Consider the following 22792-nt stretch of genomic DNA (forward strand, 5'->3'; position numbering starts at 1 on the left):
CATAGCCTGTTCTAAAAACAACAGCTCCACCGACCTTTAGTGACTCTGAATACTTGGACCCCCCTTCTGGTCTTTCAGAGGAGGCCATGAGTGAAACATCCCATGGCCCCTCATAAGCCGAATTGTTTAGCTGGAGAACCTCAATTATGTATCTTAGAATCATAGAAGAATAGAGTTGGAAGAGACCTCAGGAGGTCATCTAGTCCAACCCCCTGCTCAAAGCAGGACCAACACCAACTAAATCATCCCAGCCAGGACTTTGTCAAGCCTGACCTTAAAAACCTCTAAGGATGGAGATTCCACCACCTCCCTAGGTAACCCATTCCAGTGCTTCACCACCCTCCTAGTGAAATAGTGTTTCCTAATATCCAACCTAGACTTCCCTCACTGCAACTTGAGACCATTGCTCCTTGTTCTGTCATCTGCCCCCACAGAGAACAGCCAAGCTTCATCCTCTTTGGAACCCCCCTTCACATAGTTGAAGGCTGCTATCAAATCTCCCCCTCACTCTTCTCTTCTGCAGACTAAACAAGCCCAGTTTCCTCAGCCTCTCCTCCTTTATTCCCCTCCCCTCCTTAAAAATAATAAACTTTGCACTTCTAGGCACTACGATAATACAAATAATAACAACTCCTAAAGCAACTTTCCTGCGAAGCGCTCTTACTTCCGTGTAAGCCTTAGTTAATTAAACCTCAAAACAACCCTGTGATGGAGGAAGAGAAGTATGATTATCCCCCGTCTTACAGACTGATAACATGAGGAAGAGTGAATCGCCTAAGGCTGTACAGCTAGACAGTGGCAGAGATGGGAGTAGAACCCAGGAGTCCTGACATCCCGTTCCCTGCTCCATTTGCCACATGGCACTTTCTCCCCAATATTTATGCAATCTGAACACACTGAACATACACAGGACCCCTGTGGATAACATTCATCTGAGGCCCCTCTAAAGCTCACCACCATGGGTCAACGTTCATTAGGTCACACAGTCCAAAAATCTATGAGCTCTCTGAAAGAGGCAGTGCAAACCAGAGCCCCTAAAAAAAGCAGCTGCTGTTTAGATTCATCCTCCATTCTGTATTCCTGCTCGGTGTTGAGTGCCAGGAACATTATTCTCTTGTTTCCACTGCGATGCATCAAACAGATGCTTTTCAGTGTTGAAGACATGGTGTGTGTACACTCTGCCTGCTGCTGGTGACAAGCATACGGCCAACTCTCTCCCCCACAGGTATTGGGAATCAGGCCCACAAGCTTCAGATGAAAGCTCCAGATTTCTAGCCCAGCAAGCCCTGGGATGCAGCCACACCATTAGTGCAGTCTTATTCCCTGAGAAACCGCTACCTCTGGAATTTATAAGGAGTAACATCATCAAAGTTATTTAGGTGCTTTTAAACATTTAACTCAGGTACCTATTAGCTTGTTATCTATCCCCTAGAGCAGTGGTTCTCCATCCGCAGCCCACGGGCTGCTTGCCACCCAATCAGCACACAGCTGTGGCCCATGTGACATCCTCAGGGCCATACAGATGGTATATATATATTGTGTGGATGTGGCTCACATAACACATAGACAGCTGTATGTGCGGCCCGCAATGGTAAATAGGTTGAGAACGACTGCTTTAGAATAACCCTGAGGACTATTTTATTGCACACACAGTAAGATGCAAATATACCTCTTGGCAAACAGTACAGTGAACAGAAGGACCAGGCCCACCTGCCTGCCCTGGGAAACCCAGCATCTAAACTCAACCGTCAGACCATCCACCACCATTCAGAGAACTCCTGAAACTTCATGGGCTTTCAGCTTCTACGGTATCTATATCTATCAACTACTCTACCTATCTATCTGGAGCTGGTCATACTGGTATTGGATACTGCGCTGTTGGTCCAACTGTTGGATACAGTACTGTTGGCTGTCACTTCTTCCTCTTGGTCCAGCCCTAGAACAGGAGTTGTAGGTGTTGTGTTCAGCTAACACACTTGTCTCTTACCCAGAGAGTTGGGTTCAAATCTCAGATGAAAGTGAATCTCTGATTAGTCCCTAATGGATCGTTATCAGCTTCCCCAAACTGTGCATGACTGGTGATGTCTGCTCAAAAGGTGACCACACCTATGGGATTTAGGGGGCACTGCAGGTCACGACTGAAGGCATTAGTGATCAACAAGGAAGGCACTTGCCTCATGCTATACCTGGCTCTACTAAATTCTCTCCCTTTCTTGATGTCACAATCATTATAAAATATTCACCAGATTTTCATAATTAAAACATTGTTTAATTCCCTCTGCCCATAAAAAGAAATAGAATTCGCGCTGTAAATCCCAAGAGGTCACAAAAAGTGAATATGAGTAACTGCAAACTACTGGACTGTACTAACCAGCCGCTGAATAGAATAGAATAGAACCGAACCAATAGATAGATGAACACAATTAGGCCTTCAAGCAAAAAACAATAATGGTGGGTGGAGAGTGTAGGAGGTGATACCACCAAACAGGTCACAGCGATCAGGGCATAAATACCAATCCAGCCCAGAGATAACCAGGCTTTGGAAATGATGAAAGTGCTGCTATTTATATAGAGGACAGGTCACAGACTTCTGTGAAGTGCAGCCGGTTTTGTCAGAGCCGAGCAATCAACGAGATCATTAGCCCGTTTCATTAAATGGGGAATCCAAGCCCCACGATGGATCCAGCTTGTGCAGCTAGTGTGTCCCAAAGAGGTTCTTTCTCATCTGCTCCCTTTCTTTGTTCAAAACTATTCTTGTATATCATTTTTAGTGCTCACGGAAGCGAGTGAGTTACTGTGCCGGCTAGTGCCAGACATGCTCCCCACACACGGCTCTGCCAGCGTACCTTAAAGCACCTTCTTCTATTTCAGTCCCAGACTCTTCAAATGACCCTCAATCCTGTGCTGTAGCACCCCCTGTTATTCTTGGTCCTGGGCCCTCACGTGCAAAGGAATGGCTATGACAAACTGCAGTGGGGTGGAGGTGGAGTGTAACATGCACAAACGACTCCCAGAGGACAGCTAATTCATTTTCTCTGATCATCCAGGTCAGTAGTCTAAGTCCCCATCTTTCCGTCTGGCCACTGGCTTGCAGATTGTTTCAAAGCTTCATCTACAGACTCTGAAACTGACAGCAAGTGCTCCAAATTGGCAAGCTGAGCTTGGAGGCTGACATGTGCGCTTCTCTCGGAACAGATTTCACTTCTTACCATGCTAGGGGTTTATTGCCTCCACCTCCCACACCGCCCCCTGCCCAGGCCCACTCCTACTGTAGAATTGTGGCAAAATGAACACAAACAGTCTCAGAGCAGTAGAGGAGGTAGTCCCAGCAAACGGAGAGACCTTTAGTCAAGGAGGCCATGTGGGAGGGCTTTGGTGGCTTGGGTGGGTGGGGGTAGGTTGGGAACGCTTGGAACTGGGGGTAGAGTTTTGGCAGGTAGGAGTGAGTGCAGCTCTTCCCTCCTGGGTGCAGACACTAGAACCCAAGCTGTGTATGGTGAAAAGGTGGTGGGAGCACAACCTGTAAATAAATGGCACCAGTGGCTACTGAACCCCAGGATCTCTGAGTGACTTTGTCAGCACAGCAGGGGCAGGAGCCGAGAGGGCCCTGCAGCGCCCTGCTACAGTCTGCCCCCAGACAAGCCAAGACTCAGCAACGCAGGGCCTTGTTCACCAATTTACCACCTTTAAACAATCCTTCCCCCTCACAGATGAGGCACTGAATGACAGCTAAGTGGCCAGGCCAAGGACTGGACACCCGTTGGACCGTATCAACCTCACTCCTAGATCAGCTAATCACAGTGACTGCTACAGCGCTACCTGTGATGTTCCGTCTCTACCCTTCAGGCGGACAGCACCACCTCTGGGCCCCTCCCATACCCTGCCACCCTGTGCTTTCATGTAGCTGGGAGCCAAGCTATAGAAATCAAATTCACTGTTTGACAGCTGCTGAACCTTCCAGGTCTGCCTGGGTGAGGCACACCTGCTCTGCTGCTGCATGCCCCAGGTGCATCCTGTCACTCCATCAATTTGAATAAAAGGGAAGCGGGCAAGACAGCACAGCAGGTGAAATGGGGAACCAGGAGTGAAAGGGTTACCTAGCTGTTATTATTTATATGTGCTAAGGGCCTCACAGACACGTGGGAAGACAAAATCCCTGCCCCAGAGAGTTTCCAATCTAATGCCACTTCCTCTTCTCTCACCTCTCTCTCTAGGAACATGTCTAATGGGAGTATCAAGGAGCCAGTCAGAGAGGAAGGATGGTCCAGTGGTTAAGGCACTGGCTTTGAACCTGGGAGATCCAGGCTCAATTTCCTGCTCTGCCACCATCTTCCCCTCCCTATGCCTCAGTTCTCCAATGGTAACATGGAGATAATAGCACAGCACTGCCCTGCCTCATCAGGGTGTTGTGATGATAAATACATTAAAGAATGCGAGGTACTCAGATACTACAGCAATGAGGGCAATATAAGTACCATAGAAAGACTTATATGCAGGGACGGGCAAGGCTCTGGAACTGAACTCCACTGGATATTGGAAATGTTCCGATCCCAATCCACATTCAGCCATTCAGGCTCCTTTCAAGCTGGGCTGACCTGGGACCCCTTCAAGCCAAACGCCCTGAACTTCAGAGAAGCTGGGACACAGGTCAGGATCTGAACTTTGTGATCTGGGCCTATCTCAAGGCACTAGGAGCTCTTTGGGGGAGGGACTGTTCCTTCGCACTCTCTCTGGACAGCACCTAACACACACTGTGGTTACTTTTGTAATGCCAATAATAAACCAGCAGCGCAATAACTATCCGCCAGGAAGTCATGTACAAAGCAAGCCCCATGCATAGGCAGGAGGCATCTACGCGTGTGTTGGGTTAGATTGCTGCCTGGAAGTTGTTTCCTGACAGCCAAGCCATTTGAACATGTTAACCAAATAGCTCTTTGTACCGGGTATATTCATCCTCTTTAAAAAAGCCTTTTTCCCCATAGGAACGGCATTCACAACACTGACACCACTGTCTACCCCTACCAAGGCTTCCCCTCACCCAACCAACCAACCAACCAACCAAAAAAAACTCTACAACAAGTAGAGTTTTGACCCTAAGTTTTGACCCCAAGGAAGAAGAGCCATGAAGTCCACTAGGGACTTTGCTTTGGTTATTGATTTTACATGTTAGGTACTCAGATGCTACAGAGATGGGCAACAATATAAATCCCTGAGAAAAAGAGAGAGAATGGATTTTTCATGGGATTGAGAGACTGTGTACAGAAGAAAAAGGCTCTACACAGCCAATAGATTTAAAGGGAGAGTGATATCTTGCTGTCTGTCTGTCCGGAATAGACAACAAGACCTGCACTGTTATGATCCAAAGGAAACAATGGACACACAGACAGAGACCTGACTGCACAGATTATTTGAGTAAGGGGGCATGCAAACACTGTTTATTATCATTTCTGGAATCAGAAGGGGAAAAATCAGCCCCGTTGAGACTGTGCCACATGGATTGTCCTGAGGCTGATAAGTTACTGTAGAGCCCATCCCAGGCATTTTTGCTTGTAATGTTTAGGAGGTACAGGCTGTGCGGTATTAATATGCAAAGTGTGCCTGCCTTCCCAATTAAATGGAAAATGCTATGATTAAAACCAGTCAGAAGATATTAGATGGATAGTGCTGAACTATGGGCTTTATATCCTATGTACAGAAGCCCCACAGGAGTACTGATGGAGTACATGCCAGGGAGATTACCAAGGAAATTCAGAGACAGGAATGAAAAGTGCTTGAGGAAGCAGGAGAGAGAGAAAATGAGGCAGCTATTTACAGGAGGATGCAATTAACACAGTGCTTCATCATGGTCTCCAAGACATGGGCCCTCTGGGCCACATAAACCTGGGGGGAAACCGACCACCCACACCCACAGGAGCTAAGACCTGCTTGGACATCTTGAAGGGAATAGGCACAGGAGCTCATGGGAGCTGAGTCCTGTGGCACTATCCTCAGAGGGGGAATGAATCATGGCATAGGGCCCAGAGAAAGCCACATTTCTTGGGAGCAGAGCGCTGGGGCACCAGGGGCAGGGCTAGTCTCCCGGTCCCATTTCCTCCTACAGCAGGGCCTTTGCATCAGCACTTGCTCTCTTACCACCTCAGTGAAACAAGGAGGGGAAAGCAGCAGAGAAGTAAGGCATGACAGTTAATTAAACCCAGGAAGACGAGAGAGAGAGAATGAAACAGGAGGGATTAATAACTGATTGCAGAGTCCCCTGTTCCCTGCTGGGAGGGGCTGGCACTGAATTCCCCACCTGGCTGTAACCCTTCCTGCTGCGCTCTGCATCTCAGCCCTGGGCCACGGAACCAGGTCCCCCCCACTTGCTTCTCCTTCCCGTCTCTGAAAGCTGCACCTCGTCATTGACGTACTCTGTGCCCGTGTTTCATGACTTGCATTTAATTAACAGAGATGGCAAAGTCAGGTATATTTATGGGGACTTCTAATCCTCACACTTATATTTTAGTTGCTATGGGTTTCCTTCCAGAGTTCATTCCTTCTTCTTCCCTACCCCCCACCATGTAACTTGCACCAGAATAAAATCTAACACATTCTGCTAGTATAATTGGCTGTATATTTTAGGAGTCCATCTATCCAGATAAAATAAAAAAAGAACAAGTTAAAAATCACTTAGAAAAGTTAGATGCCTGCAAGTCACCAGGGCCTGATGAAATGCATCCTAGAATACTCAAGGAGCTAATAGAGGAGGTATCTGAGCCTCTAGCTATTATCTTTGGAAAATCATGGGAGACGGGAGAGATTCCAGAAGACTGGAAAAGGGCAAATATAGTGCCCATCTATAAAAAGGGAAATAAAAACAACCCAGGAAACTACAGACCAGTTAGTTTAACTTCTGTGCCAGGGAAGATAATGGAGCAAGTAATTAAGGAAATCATCTGCAAACACTTGGAAGGTGGTAAGGTGATAGGGAACAGCCAGCATGGATTTGTAAAGAACAAATCATGTCAAACCAATCTGATAGCTTTCTTCGATAGGATAACGAGTCTTGTGGATAAGGGAGAAGCTGTGGATGTGGTATACCTAGACTTTAGTAAGGCATTTGATACGGTCTCGCATGATATTCTTATCGACAAACTAGGCAAATACAATTTAGATGGGGCTACTATAAGGTGGGTGCATAACTGGCTGGATAACCGTACTCAGAGAGTTGTTATTAATGGTTCCCAATCCTGCTGGAAAGGCATAACGAGTGGGGTTCCGCAGGGGTCTGTTTTGGGACCGGCTCTGTTCAATATCTTCATTAACGACTTAGATATTGGTATAGAAAGTACGATTATTAAGTTTGCGGATGATACCAAACTGGGAGGGATTGCAACTGCTTTGGAGGACAGGGTCATAATTCAAAATGATCTGGACAAATTGGAGAAATGGTCTGAGTTAAACAGGATGAAGTTTAACAAAGACAAATGCAAAGTGCTCCACTTAGGAAGAAAAAATCAGTTTCACACATACAGAATGGGAAGAGACTGTCTAGGAAGGAGTACGGCAGAAAGGGATCTAGGGGTTATAGTGGACCACAAGCTAAATATGAGTCAACAGTGTGATGCTGTTGCAAAAAAAGCAAACGTGATTCTGGGATGTATTAACAGGTGTGTTGTGAGCAAAACACGAGAAGTCATTCTTCCGCTCTACTCTGCTCTGGTTAGGCCTCAGCTGGAGTATTGTGTCCAGTTCTGGGCACCGCATTTCAAGAAAGATGTGGAGAAATTGGAAAGGGTCCAGAGAAGAGCAACAAGAATGATTAAAGGTCTTGAGAACATGACCTATGAAGCAAGGCTGAAAGAATTGGGTTTGTTTAGTTTGGAAAAGAGAAGACTGAGAGGGGACATGATAGCAGTTTTCAGGTATCTAAAAGGGTGTCATAAGGAGGAGGGAGAAAACTTGTTCACCTTAGCCTCTGAGGATAGAACAAGAAGCAATGGGCTTAAACTGCAGCAAGGGAGGTCTAGGTTGGACATTAGGAAAAAGTTCCTAACTGTCAGGGTGGTTAAACACTGGAATAAATTGCCTAGGGAGGTTGTGGAATCTCCATCTCTGGAGATATTTAAGAGTAGGTTAGATAAATGTCTATCAGGGATGGTCTAGACAGTATTTGGTCCTGCCATGCGGGCAGGGGACTGGACTCGATGACCTCTTGAGGTCCCTTCCAGTCCTAGAATCTATGAAACTATGAAACTATGAAACTATCCCCGTGCGTTGAGAGAGGAGCCCTTCAAATAACTGCCATGGGAACAGAAAACCCTAAAGAAGTGAGCCAGAAATGCTTTTCTTTCAGTCCAATGTTTGGGGTTAAATGGTTACAGCCAACTAGCCTGATTCCGGAGAGGGGCGGAGCCTGAAGCCAGTAAGGGGCAGTGGTGTCTCAGGATTGGGCCCCGAGTGTGTCTGATTGCCCTATCAATGCTGCCATACTTCACCCGTCAGGGAATAATGTGATCCCTGCCTGGGCTAACTAACAAGTGCCGATGGCCTGTCCTGATGTGTAGCACTAATGAAGTGCAGATGCCTGATATGTATTAATACAGAAGTGCTGCTAACAAATTGTGTCTCAACAGTACCCTCCCATGGAAATACCCACAGGAGAGCATTCAGAGGCCCAGGAAACCCCGCAAAGGCCAGCTTGCATTGCTTCTGCCAGACCTTCCCCCAAAGGGGATAGGGTAAGGGGCCCATGGGGAAGACAGGGGGTTCAGTCACCCATCCCAATGGTCCCCTTGTTGCTTTCATCCCTCTCCCCTAAGCAAAGTGCCCTTGCAGCCACTTTCATCCAAAGATCTCAAAGTGCTTTACAGACATTAATCCGCACAATCCCTCTGTGGGGCAGGGAAGTACTATTATCTTAGCCAGTCGCTAAGAGGAAACTTGCCTCAATCCCCACACTGAGTCAGCGGCAGAGCCAGGAACAGAACCCAACTCTCCTGTCTCGCTTGCCCTGTGTCTTAACCAGGGAGACTGAACCATCCTCTCAAGTGGAGAGTCAGTCCCATCAGTCAGAACCTGAGCAGTGTGTAGGGGGCAGCCCCGCTCTTCATCTGTTCTCTGCATCCTCCATCTGCGAAGCTCCCTATCCAGCACACTGCAGAACCAACTTTACATGCACAGATATAGTTCAAGGGTTGAGCGGCCTTCCACAAAATATACATACACTGCTACCCTTCAGGAAATCAAAGTAATGGCTTTTTTTTTTTGCCAGTTAGTACCCAGTGATGCTCCAGCTAATATTCTCAGCAGAGAGACCACGGATGGAAAGGGGAAGGAGACTGACTTACCCTCTTACCCCTGGAGCTGGTCACAGCAGGTCAGTCTCAGGGCACTGCTCATTGTTCTACCTGTTCTGCGGATAAAGAGAAGAGCTTGGTTCAGCACCTTGCAAGAGCACTAAATTGTCACACACATTCATAACACACACACCCCCCCCCAACGTATTTAATCAGTACACAGTCAGGGAACAATAAAAATGTGGAGTCTGTATCCAAGAGCCCGGTCAAAAGGGGATGCTCTGTCTGTGGGTGAGTCTGGAACTGGAACCAAAAGATTATCGTAAATATACAGTGAGCACGGAGATAATGTCAGCAGATATTGGATGAGCTATTTCTTCCATAGTAATCTGTAAAGGGGAAAAAAAACAAGCTGGGATCCAATTCTGCAGCAGTCCAGCTCTGAACACGCCCCTTGTTGGCTATGGGAATTGGCTGCATGGAATGGCAGCATTCACTAGTGGGTCTGGGAGATGGTGAGGGTAAGTCTCTCACACTGAAGACGCTCCACACTTCACAGGATTCTACCATGGAAACATGTCTTTGTACGGCGGGGGGGACCCTTGCACATAGTCACAATGATAAAAATATAGGCTAAGAAAACGTTTCCCTCCTATCCAAACTCCCATTGACCCAAAGAGATTTCACAGCCTGTTCCCTGTTGAATTTGGATAAAATAGCATAAAATGAGAGGGGGAGAGAGAGATTTTTCAAGACACTTCCTGTATTTCTTTTAAAGCACTATTAGAAAAGGACCCTACAAGGAGGGGATGGAATGAGTTTCCATAAAGTTGCGATACAAGCACTCCCCGCAGAACACACACAGTTAGGGCTGACTGCTACTGTGCTCTGTCGCTTGTGCTCTCATTTTTCTATCATTTCTCTCCGGTGGCGGGAGTCGGCCTCGCATCTCTAATTCAGAATTTCCCACATTCTCCAACTTTATGTCCAACATTAACATTATTTAAACATCACCTTATTTTTTTCCCTTTCCTCTTCTATGAATTTCACGGCCGAGTTTCTTTTTTTTTTTTTTTTTAATGACAGTTTATTAAGAAAAGCTGACTGTACCTCTGTTCCGTCTGCTGGAACAGCTCTGGCAAATAAAAAACCCACCTCGCAGGAGACAGTTTTATTCTGTTGATCGGAAGTCTGCCAGCCCAATTTATGATTGAACATAAGATCTCCAAATCTGAATTTATGCCTTGTAGTATAACGACAGGTCAATGAGATTAAAAGTATGTTCATGAGAGAGCTGTAAGGCAATTTGAGTTTCATGGGCCTGTGGTGATTGGGCATTCAGTCTAAGAAAACCTGCCTTAATAAAACACTTGCAGTCCCCGGAAACAATCTGCACATTTTTCATTATTGCAGCCTTGCTGTGGTCTCCTTCACAAACACCCCCTAGAGAGAGAGAGAGTGAGCGAGAGAGCGAAAGCGACTCTCCCGCTCCTCCCCTATTCAAATGAATCCATCAGGGAAATAGTGCCGATAATAAATGGGCTGAATTAACAATGGAAACATTTTTTTTTCATGATCAAATGGTTCAGACGATGTAATGAGGGAAGAAAAAAAAAGGGACGAAAATCCAAACTTTGCAGTGACAAAAGTGTTCTGGCAAGTCCCCCAACCCCAAATGAAAAATACATGGGGTTAAATGCAGATCAATGGCCTTGATACTCATAGGGTAAAATTCACCCCATACATGGGGTCCAGTGAACTACAGAACCCCCCATATGCCTTTAACTTGGGGCTTAAGTGAGGCTTAGCTGGCACACATGGCCTCATCTAGGCCATCTGAACTGGAGAGCACTTTTCCCATGGATACAGGTCCTAACTGCAAAATTCAGATCTGAACTCAAAGATCCTCAAAGTTCAGGGGATGGGGTTGGATTTCATATCTGAGGGGTTGGTTCAGCCCATTATGGCGATGGGAACGGCTGCAAAACTTCAGATCCAAATTCAAACTACCCCAAAGTTTGGAGTGTCGAAATCCAGGGGTTGGGTGCAGAATGTTATAGTAACAGAGAAGATCAGATCTGGCTCCAGTGTTCTCCTGGGACTCAAAGCAGCTTTGCTCCACAATTTCAGTTCAAGCCTATCTCTCCTTGTAAATAACTATGTAGGTTCATTTACAATAGACTCCTCAATGTCAAAGGCAAAATGGAACATTACCTATTTAGGAGCAGTGTGGGGGGCAGGAAATGGGCTTTACAAGATGTTTCCACAGCCCCTAGCACAATGGGGGAAATTATCTCAGTCGGGGCCTCTAGGTGCTGCAATAATTAAAATAATAAACAGCTTGAATGGGTCTATCTAAACTAATCTAGGGATTTATACCTCACCACTCACTGCTGCTTGCTGAGCATCTCTGTGGTATCTGAGTGGTTAATAAAGAATACACGGGGGCCCATTAACAGTGAATGCTGGCTGTCTCTAGAAAGCTACAAAGACCACTATTCTCCAGGTCCCCATCTCCAGCGTAGGCTAAAGAAATTCCAGGAGAGGCCTGTTTTCCAAATCCAGTTCTGATGCAACCCAGGATGGTGGAAATGTCAAGAGCACTGCTGGTTTAATGAGATTGTTGACAATTCAAGATGGTGGAAATATCACGCCATCAGCTGATCTCACCCGATTTCTGCATTCTGGAGCCGAGATCTCACCAGAACAGCTCACTAGATTTTTGGCACTGTCAAACCTGACCCTTTCCCCAGCTCTGGCATCAATCCCAAATTCCTAAAGCTAATCCAGTTTCAGAACCAAGAACTTTCTCCTTTCTAGACAACACAGATGGGCACGGCAGTGTGAACAAACCCTCCAAAAAGTCATTTCACCTTTTTCCTTTGAACCTATTTTGTTCCGCTTCATTCTCTCCCTTGTAATTACAAAAATGTTCAGGAATGTTTAATTCAGGAAAAGTGTATGGGACTTGATCATCCACTAATTGGGAAAAAGAACCAGGACTCACTTCCACTTGGGTACCGCTTAACTGAACCGAACACTTCATTTCCCTGATGAATCTAAGATCTTCCAGCCCAGAAGTGAGAGCCCCAAAGTCACCCTGGCATGATTTGAAGAGATGCCAAGAACCCACAACTCCAGTTGACTTCAATAGGCATTGTAGGTTCTCAGCACCTCTGACAATCAGCTGGCAATGCTAAATGAATAGAGCAGGAGTGGGGGGGAATACAAAACATACCTGAGAACACTAGAGGAGCTGAGTGAAGGAGTCTGAAAAAGGACAGGGGCAGTAACAAGATGGCGGAGGGCCATGACCTTCTCTGAGCTTATTTAACTAAAGGAGACAGTCCTGCTATTTGACTGCTTCTCTCAAAATAAAAAAAGCTTCCAAATCCGGGTTCCCTGTGTAGCTGCCCCATGCAACGCTCAAGGGGCCAGTACATGTTTGTTGAGCAAACCTACCTCTGATAGGAGAGGAGATACCAGGATGTTCCTGCTTTGTCTTTGTTTAATCTGTTTTGTTGTCAGGCAGGGCAGCCGGCCAACAAAAGTTCCCCTTGCCTAAGCTTCATGGGCGGACTGGCTTCAGAATTTATACAAATAAAAGAAGAAACTAAAAGTGCCGGCAGCACCAATCTGATTACAGAGTCATTTATTTTCTGGTCGTTAATAATTTGTGCAATAAAAGATTGCATGCCTTTCTGAGTTAGTAGGAGTTATTGGCACAAATTTCCCTCCACACTGGTGTGAGTCTGTGCTTGGAACATAAATTATTAGTTTCTTATCGCATTCCTCTTCATTTTTCATGCTGCCACGGCTAGATCGCCAGAAGCCAACCCCTGAGTCTCGGTCTTATTTTATGCTGCAGGAGAGAAGCAGCGAAGGCAGTTATTCTGTCTTTAATTACACAAACCCACTCTGTAACACCCCCCTCCCTACCTCGGTACTGGCAGGTGTGTGCACCGTATTGTGTTTGTGTATATGTAACTGCCTGTGGAGATAGGCAGGTAACTCTGCCATCCGCCAGCTACATTTCTAATGAAAGCAGCATTCGTTGACAACACTTGGAGCCATGAAATGACAAGCTTCCACCACGCTGCCAGCTTCCGTCAGATATCCATCTGGAATACGAGCGAGACGGTTGCATGTGTGTGTCTCAATGAACAATCCTGCTGGCTGTGGTGTATGCATTAGGGTGACCAGACAGCAAGTGTGAAAAATCGGGACGGGGGTGGGGGGTAATAGGAGCCTATATTAGAAAAAGCCCCAAATATCGGGACTGTCCCTATAGAATCGGGACATCTGGTCACCCTAGTATGCATGCACACGCTGTGGGGCGGGGAGCAGGGGAGGAAGAGTATTTATGCACCTCCATTGAAGAGCAGGAGGCAAATATCAGCACACAAACCTTCTGTGCATTCATTCATTCAGCAATATTATGGGTCCTACACAAGGTGGTTATGTCCCCAATCAAGGACAAAGAGGTTTGAGGTCAACAGCTGAGGAAAAAGTGGCGCATCTCTTCCTGATGTCCAGAAGGGGTGGTACCATGGCAAAGGGAAAAGAACAGGATCAGGAGACCTCAGTTTCTCCATCTGTCAAATGGGACACTTACCCACCTAAAGTATTTTGAGATCTATGGATGGAATGTGCTAAGCATGATGATTTATTTCAAGATACCACATTGACAAAGGTTCTGTGTGCAGGAGTGTCCTCATTTCTGCGACACCTGGCATGGAGCAGGTGTTTCTTTGGAGGTAGCCACTGCTTTGGCATATGCCACAGCTCATGCATATTCCACACCAAAAATTCTCAACCTTCTTCATACCGTGGTCTGACAGTCAGCTCCTATTGATGCATCCCCCTTGGTGGTGTCCCAGAAATTCTTTACACCACTGCCTGCTCACCTTCAAAGGAGGTGCTGATTCCTGCAAAAGGCATCGCCAGAAATGGGGTAGTACGTGATGGGGTTGTCTCAGCCATCTGCAGCATACCCACTTGCAAAGGGCTGATCCAACCCTGCACATTGGCAGAAGAGTGGAGACAGGAAAGGGGGATCAGGACTTGGAGTTACCACCCACCGGTTCAGAACCACTCTTCCGTATAGAACACCCACTGTAACACACTACAGGGTGCTGACCTGGCTTTCAGATTTATGGATCCCCTTCCCGCACCCTTTCCTTATACTCCACAGGTGACTCCAATCACTCCTGTGGCCACAGTGATAGCCCTGTATCTTCTCTCACAGATGTTTTCCAGGCCACATACCTGGAATGCCAAATACCTGCTGCCCAGAGCTGTTAGCGGGAGAGGAGGAATGGCAGTGCTCTAGCCAGATGTGTATTACAAAGGGCACGTGTGCACCAGACTTCGGTGGCGCTGTATGCTGGATATCACAGAGAGTTTTACTCAGCTTTACAGTCTACAGAATGTGATTCCCTTACCATTATGGCTAAGTGTAAGCAGACCTATTGAGGCCTGATGGTATCTATCAATAACAGAATGATGTGACATGCTTAGGGCACCCCTGTGTACATATATATGTTACAAGCAACACATGTTCCTCTATTCTAGGAGGATTTATAACAGTGGGCTTGAGCAGGAGCAACACACACATAAGGGCATAGTGTCAATGCAAGAGTGATTGATGACTCAGTGCTTGGCATGTCTCTGGTGATTATGCCGCACTGGCGAGTCACTGATCATTTCAAAGTGATGTTAATGTCCACAGGGTAGCATCTACCATGTCCATGGTAGGCATTGTGCTCCAAATGTCCACTCTGAACTGTTCTCATTATTTTTCGAAGGGGTTGTCATGGTGTGGCAGCACCAGGGCTCTGTTAAATTGGGCTAACTTCTGCTGGAACAGGAGCAGTCTTTCTCCTGGAGAGTATTTAAAAACAATCTCTCTTGCCATCAGTATATAACAGAGCTGGAGAGAAACACGCTATCCTCATCAAGTTTAGAGCGACACCCTGTTGTAGTTTAGGAAACCAACATGCTGGGGAACATCCCTTAAGATTGCTATTGAACTGAAGTATTTATTACACACACACAAAACCCCAGCCCACCCACCGCTACATCACTGAGAAATTATGTTTTAGAACTCCCTGCTGAGCTAAACCCATGAAAATAGGAAATTTATGTTGGAAATTTGATGTAGGATTAACTATAGCAGCAATAATCCTGCAGTTATAATGAGCACACTTAAAAAAACCCCAAAAAGCGAAGGCAAACACCGTTGTTGCATGCGTTTTTGCTTTTCAGATGCTTCCGAAAAACAGTTTCAAAGAAAGCCAGGAGCTGGTGTGCTGAAGAGGCCCCACAAACACTCTTCCAGGTCAAGGAATGCAGCATAGCTTGTAATAGCGACCCCCCTGGACAGTCAGGGAGCAATACTGGAGGAGACCAAAGGCAACCCTGTAGAACCCCTATTGGCAGAGAAAGCCCTAATTTGTAGCATATAGCTTCTCAGGCCTGCTGGATGCAAACCAACCCTTTGCTCCTCTCTGGCTCTCTTGCTCCGGGACTGACATAGCCTGTGCTGCCTGTCACTAGTCAGGCACTTCCCTATATCCCAGCTTGCACAATACAGTCCTACAAGGGACTGCAGACTACACTGCAAATTCCATCCAATCCCCGGCGGTGTCAAGGATGACGTCTTCGACTGGATGTGGGTATCAGAACGTGGGTGCAGTAGAAGGCTCCATGGATGCAGCGAAATCCAGAAAGAAGGATGGGATAGAGCACCAGGCTCAAACTCAGATAAACTGTGTGCACTTTTTGGATCTGGGATTTTGGTTTGTCCCATTACAGAGCCCAGGGGCCAGTTGTGCAGTCAGGATCCAGACTGAAACCTGCCCAAAGCTCTGGGGTTTTGGTCCAGGCCCATCCCTGTTAACAAAGAGATGGGAAAGGAGAAAAGTACTGGGGCATTTGGTGGAATCCTCCTTGACACTTTGCCAGGTCCTCCAGGTTGTCTTGTGACCTTTGGAGCTATAGAAGACAGTTCCCAAGTGCTCTTAGGAGCACAAGCTCACCCTGCCTTTGATCAGTTTCAAGAAATGTATCACTCCTTTTTTTCCATTTACCCAGGAGAAGTCTCTTTGTCACATATCCAGGCGGAATTTGTTTTCCTGCCACCAACACCTGCCAAGGCCATGCTTTCTATAAAATAAGATGGCAGCAAGCCTCATCAAAATACTGCCTCTGTACCGCCTCTCCAAAGATCCACACCTGGTGACATTTCCCCACCCCCTATTCACATCCCTGTGCTGGTTGCCTGAATACCACTTCTCACTGTGAAAGAAGGGGCCATGAACATAAGAACCATCATACTGGCTCAGACTAATGGTCCATCTATCCCAGTATCCTGTCTTCTGACAATGGCCAATGCCAGGTGCTTCAGAGGAAATGAACAGAACAGGTCATCATCCAGTGATTACTGTAGCTGTTGCCCATTCCCAGCTTCTGGCAAACAGAGCAGGGCCGTAGCAACAAAGAACGTGGCCCCCTCCGAACGGTGGCCCCCTCCGAACATATGTCCGGGCGGGGCCCCTTACAATGCAGAAACTGGAATGCGGTATTTATTTTGCCACTTTTAGGGGCCCCCTTCCTTGCGGGGCCCCCTCCGGTCGGAGGGTACGGAGGGCGCTCGCTACGCCTCTGAAACAGAGGCTAGGGATGCTTCAGAGCATGGTTTTGCATCCCTGCCCATCCTGGCTAATAGCCATTGATGGACCTATCCTCCATGAACTTATCCAGTTCTTTTTTGAACACTGTGATAGTCTTGGCCTTCACATCTTCTGGCAAAGAGTTCCACAGTTTGACAGTGCGTTGTGTGAAGAAATACTTCCTTTTGTTCTTTTTAAACCTGCTGCCTATTCATTTCATTTGGTGACCCCTAGTTCTTGTGTGATGAGGAGAAAATAACACTTCCTTATTTACTTTCTCCACACCAGTCATGATTTTATAGACCTCTCTCATATCCCTCCTTAGTCATCTCTTTTCAAAGCTGAAAAGTCCCAGTCTTTTAAATCTCTCCTCATATGGAAGCTGTTCCATACCACTAATCATTTTGGTTGCCCTTTTCTGTACCTTTTCCAATTCCAATATATCTTTTCTGAGATGGGGCGACCAGATCTGCACGCAGTATTCAAGATGTGAGTGTACCATGGATTTATATAGAGGCAACATGATATTTTTCTGTCTTATTATCTATCCCTTTCCTAATGATTCCCAACATTCTGTTTGCTTTTTTGACTGCCGCTGCACATTCTCTGAAATCATCCATTCAACTATCCATAATGACTCCAAGATCTCTTTCTTGAGTGGTAACAGCTAATTTAGACACCACTATTTTATATGTATACTTGGAATTATGTTTTCCAATGTGCATTACTTCGCATTTATCAACATTGAATTTCATCTGCCATTTTGTTGCCCAGTCACCCAGTTTTGTGAGATCCCTTTGTAACTCTTCACAGTCTGCTTGGGACTTAACTATCTTGCATAGTTTTGTATTTGCAAATTTTGGCACCTCACTGTTTAGCCCTTTTTCCAGATCATTTATGAATATGTTGAACAGGACTGGTCCCAGTACAGACCCCTGGGGAACACCACTATTTACCTCTCTCCATTTTGAAAACTGATCAGGCATGTTTAAAATCACTGGTGAAGCAGAGATAGGGAGTCAGAGGATAGCTGCAGTGGAACATGGCCTGTGAAATTTCTGTGGGCTTAGTGACAGCAGACAGTTGCTTCAGCAGCCTATTGGGCAAGTCCAGCAACTGACATGGAGATGGACTTGGGACTCCAGCATGCTGAGAGGGACAGGTTCAAACCATGCTGAGAATCCTCTGGCTGGGTGGTCTGGTTGCATACCATTTTCAAACAAGCCTCTGGAAATCTGTCCTGCACCCTTTGCTCAAACTTTGCCAGCACAATCTGAATAACAACAGAGGAATCACAAGGCAGGATGCTACCAGGGCAGCACCAGACAGGAAGATAAGTTAGACAAAAAGCATGGCTGAGACCCTTACAAAAAACAGTGTGTTTCCCATTTTCATGTCTTATAGTAGCTAAAATTACAGCATCACTGACAGGGCCTCTCCAGCCACGTTCTGCCCGACTGGTAGCGCTAGGAATATCCTTTCCTTCTCTTCCCCTTCCCTATAACCAATGTGTAGCAGACCCCATTCCACCCATAACGACAAGTCTTTGTAGGTCTATGGCAACCATCACCTGAGGCACCCAAAACACTCGGCAAACATCCATTGATCAGCTTCCCAATTATACCCCCATATATTGGGCATGCACAAAAGCTGGGCGAATAATAAAGAAATAATAATAATAATAATTTAGGAACTGTATTACAGTAGTGCCTACAAGCCCCCGTTGTGGACCAGCACTACAATATGCGAGGCGCTGCACAAAGGCAATTTCTCTTTGACTATTCATTTGAATTTTCAAATGAATTTGCTTCGGCCATAACCACGTCCTTGCTGCCTTTTCAAAAAACAAACGGTTACTTGGTCATGAGCAACCATCACAGAAACCAGATGATCATCCTAATCTTACAGACAGGGAAACTGAGGCACAGGGTGATTTATGTGACTTGCGCAAAATCAGATAGCAACTCAGCAGCACGAGCCTGGAACACCAGACAATTCTGCCTCCTTACAGCCACATGGCCAGACTGTTTTTAAATGGCGGTACACATCACTGATTGCACAGGGCTCAAACAGTAAGCATAAAATAACTGACTTCTTCTTCCCTTATACATAGATACTTCACTTTAGCTAAATATTTTTGCAAGGGGAACTGCATTTCTCTCCTTCCCCCCAGTTTAAGCTTTATACCTCTCTCTTGGAAAATCTGTCAATGTGCACACACACAAGCTGTACTGCACTTTATGAGGCACTTCAGGTTCAATGAAGTCCTTGTCTTTTCAGTTCTAGCTCTGTGTTTCTCCCTTCCAGGCATCAGAGTTGGATCTTGCACACATCTTCATTGTGGCACTGCTTTTTCCTGAAGTTATGACTCCATGATTCCTCTCCTCCTGCCTGAGACTAGCAACTACAGCAGTGGTTCTCAACCCACGGCCCGCTTGCTGCCCAATCAGCACACAGCTGCAGCCCATGAGACATCCTCAGGGGCCATACAGGTAATATATATATTGTGTGGCTGCAGCAGCCCACATAACACACAGAGAGCTGCATATCTGGCCCACAATGGTAAATAGATGGAGAAACATTGGACTAGAGAGTCAGGACTCCCAGGTTCAATTCCAAGTCTGCCACTGACTCCCCATGACCTTGAGGGCAAGTCACTCAGGCCATAATTTTCAAGCTTGGGTGCCTAAATTTAGTCTATATCCAAAATTAAGCCCCAAAAAAGTGACCTGATTTTCATAGGTGTTCAGCACCCACCATTTCCACTGAGGTCAGTGGGAGCTATCTGAACGCCGGCTAAAGTTGAAAGTCTCATCATCACATTCCCACCCTTGCTGGAACATGACACCACATTTACCAGCCCAGAAATCAGGAAGCCAAAAATTAATCCCAAACCTGGGTCTTCCCCACAGCTTCGCTGCCACAGCCTCACTCTGCTTCATCTTGAGAGCAGGTCCCTAACCCCAGTACAATACCCAGCACTCAGCTCTTCCGATGCCCAGGAAACCCTAAACTAGTCTCAAGTATCAGAGGAGTAGCCGTGTGAGACTGTATCCACAAAAACAACGAGGAGTCTGGTGGCACCTTAAAGACTAACGGATTTATTTGGGCATAAGCTTTCGTGGGTAAAACCCCCCGCTTCTTCAGATGCATGGAGTGAAAATTACAGATGCAGGCATAAATAAACTAGTCTGGCAGCTGACTGTAGAAAGGAGAAGCCTTCCTGCATGCCACTCAAACGGTTAAATCAAAGGCATAACCCTGTGCTTCTGTTAGCCAGCACAGAGCTGATCCACCTTCCCCTAATCCTTTTACCATACCAGGCCAGGGCAGGAAATAAAAACCTTCCTGGTTTCCCTGCTCAGGATCCAGAACACTTTTAACATCCTCAAGGCTCCAAGAATTATATACTTTTTTAAAAAAAGTCTGTGGGCTACTGAATTATATATATTTAATTTGCAGAGCCAGGGTTTTAACTAACCCCACCATGTAACCATTAGGTATAAAAAGTGCTGCCATTCAATGTGCATCCCTTACACACAGCCATTCTGGTGTGTACTGTGACTCCCCCGCCACACACACACAATGGCAAAGAAGGCTGGTGGACCTAATTGTAAGTAATAGGGATGTTTTTTTTCCCTTTTTTTGGAGGGGAGAGGGCTTTAGTTAAATAAACAAATCAAAACTATATTTTATAGCTACATAGTATCACAGATTAGATACATAACTGTACAACAGTATAACCTACATGCACAGTTCTACAACCCATGTGGGGAGAAAGTCTATTCCCTAATGCCTGTGGGACCTGGGAGTGGTTTGAGGCACAGATGAACACTAATAATGTGAACCAGCGTTAAGAGCATCTTCTTCCCAGATGCACCCCCTCACCTTAAGAGGGCTTGGGAAGCAAACATGGGCTGGGCCTGCACACATTAGGAGGCTTAAGGGTGGGGACAAATAACATACCATGGCCCGGGCCTGATCTCCTCCACCCCCAGCCACACCTCTGGGAGTTGAGGGGTATTTCTGGTGCTGGGGCAACAGAGTGCAGTGGGATGCACCCCTCTGAGTTGGACACAGACCCCAGCTGGGCTGGAAGGGGGGGGGACACCCCCCCCCAAAAGCTGGTCCTGGAGAGGCAGGAGTCAGCCCCATCTGCCAAGCAGAACCAGGTCTAAGCAGGTTCAGGTCAGGGGATGGAGAACCCCTCTGCAAGAGGAGGTTCGGGACCAGCCGCTGTCAGAACCGACTGCATGATCCGGACCCAGTGATACCCGGCCCGGTTGGGAACAGCTGGGCGATTCGGTAACCGAAGTAGCCAGAACCGAGGGCAGGATCCGGACCGGGTTATCTTCGGTCCGGTCCGGCAGTGGCAACAGCCAGAACCGAGCACGTGATCCGGCTCAGCTGTGAAAGGCTGCGTGGTTCGGTAACAGAAGTAGCCAGACCCCAGTACAGGATCCGGACCCAGTGAGACTCGGTCCTGTTCGGCAGCAGCCAGAGCCAGAACCGAGCGCAGGATCCGGATCCGCCCGTTCGGTTTGCTGGGCCATGGTCGGTGCCGGCTGGGGACCGAGCCCCGTGCACCAGAAGTGCATGAACTAGGCCGGTCCGGGGGCCCTGCGCTGCGATCCCGGCACCCGGTCGGGGCCGCTTTAGAAGCGGAGCCGAGACAGCGACGAGCCGCCGACACGTTTCAATTAGCGAGGCCGTCCCGGCCGCTGCCTCCCCCGGGGCCCTGCAGCCGCCTACGCGCTCGGGAGGCGGGGGGGCAGACAGCGGGAGAGCAGCGGCCGGGCCTTAAACGGGCCACGCAGGCAGGCGGCTTAAAAGGGCAACAGCGCATAGCCGGGGAGAGCAACAACAACACAACACAACCACCACACTCAGAGCAACACCACCACACGACACAGCAACACCACCAATCACACACACAGCAACAGCACAGCAATAACCACCACACACAGCAACAACACATGACACAGCAACAGCCACACTACAATACCACCACACCCACACAGCTACCACACTTAGAGCAACACTACCACAACACATACAGCAACCACACACACAGCAACACCGCCACAACCACCAACAACTACACACACAGCAACATCATCACAGCAATAACCACCACACACAGCAACAACACTACAACACCCACACCACAATACCACCACACACAGCAACAACACCACAACCAACCACACACAGAGCAACATCACAGCAACAACCACAACACACACACTAACAATCACACCACAATACCACCACACACACACAGCAACAACCGCACACAGAGCAGCACCATCACCACACAGAGCAACAATCACACCACACACACCACACAGCCATAACTACACACACAGCAACAAAACCCCCACAACATTACAACACACAACAGCCATACCACACACACACAGCAACGCTACCACCACACATGCAAATCAACACCACAACAATAACACCACCACACACAGAGCAGTAAGCACACTATACACACAGCACCACCACCACCACACACATAGCAACAACCACACAGAAAGCAACATCACCACAACACACACACACAGCAACAATCACATCCAGGACAACAACCATACACACAGTCAGGGAGAGCAACAGCCACATACATAGCAACACCACCACCATAACAGCTCCACACACAAAGCAACAACTGCACACAGAGCAACCACAACTGTAGCACACACACGGCAACAACTGCACCACACACCCAGCAACTCCACCACTACACCACATCCAGCAACAACTGCATACAGAGGCAGAGAGAGCAACCACCACACAGAGACCAACAACCACACCAAACACAGCAAGCCAGAGAGA

The 22792-nt window shown here is 47.1% G+C and overlaps 1 protein-coding gene across 1 annotated transcript in view; it reads right to left on the bottom strand.

The window, feature by feature from the left end:
* SAMD11 (sterile alpha motif domain containing 11) overlaps positions 1-9377 on the bottom strand; it is a 218006-nt gene extending 208629 nt beyond the window's left edge. The window contains exon 1 of the mRNA XM_029913542.1: positions 9327-9377. The gene's annotated coding sequence lies outside the window, so the exon portion shown is untranslated. The remainder of the gene's footprint in view (positions 1-9326) is intronic.
* Between the last annotated feature and the right edge of the window lie 13415 nt (positions 9378-22792).

The sequence above is a fragment of the Terrapene carolina genome, unplaced genomic scaffold (assembly GCF_002925995.2).
Source record: "Terrapene carolina triunguis isolate 2854851 unplaced genomic scaffold, T_m_triunguis-2.0 Scaffold714, whole genome shotgun sequence".
In the NCBI taxonomy this organism is placed as follows: Eukaryota; Metazoa; Chordata; order Testudines; family Emydidae; genus Terrapene; species Terrapene triunguis.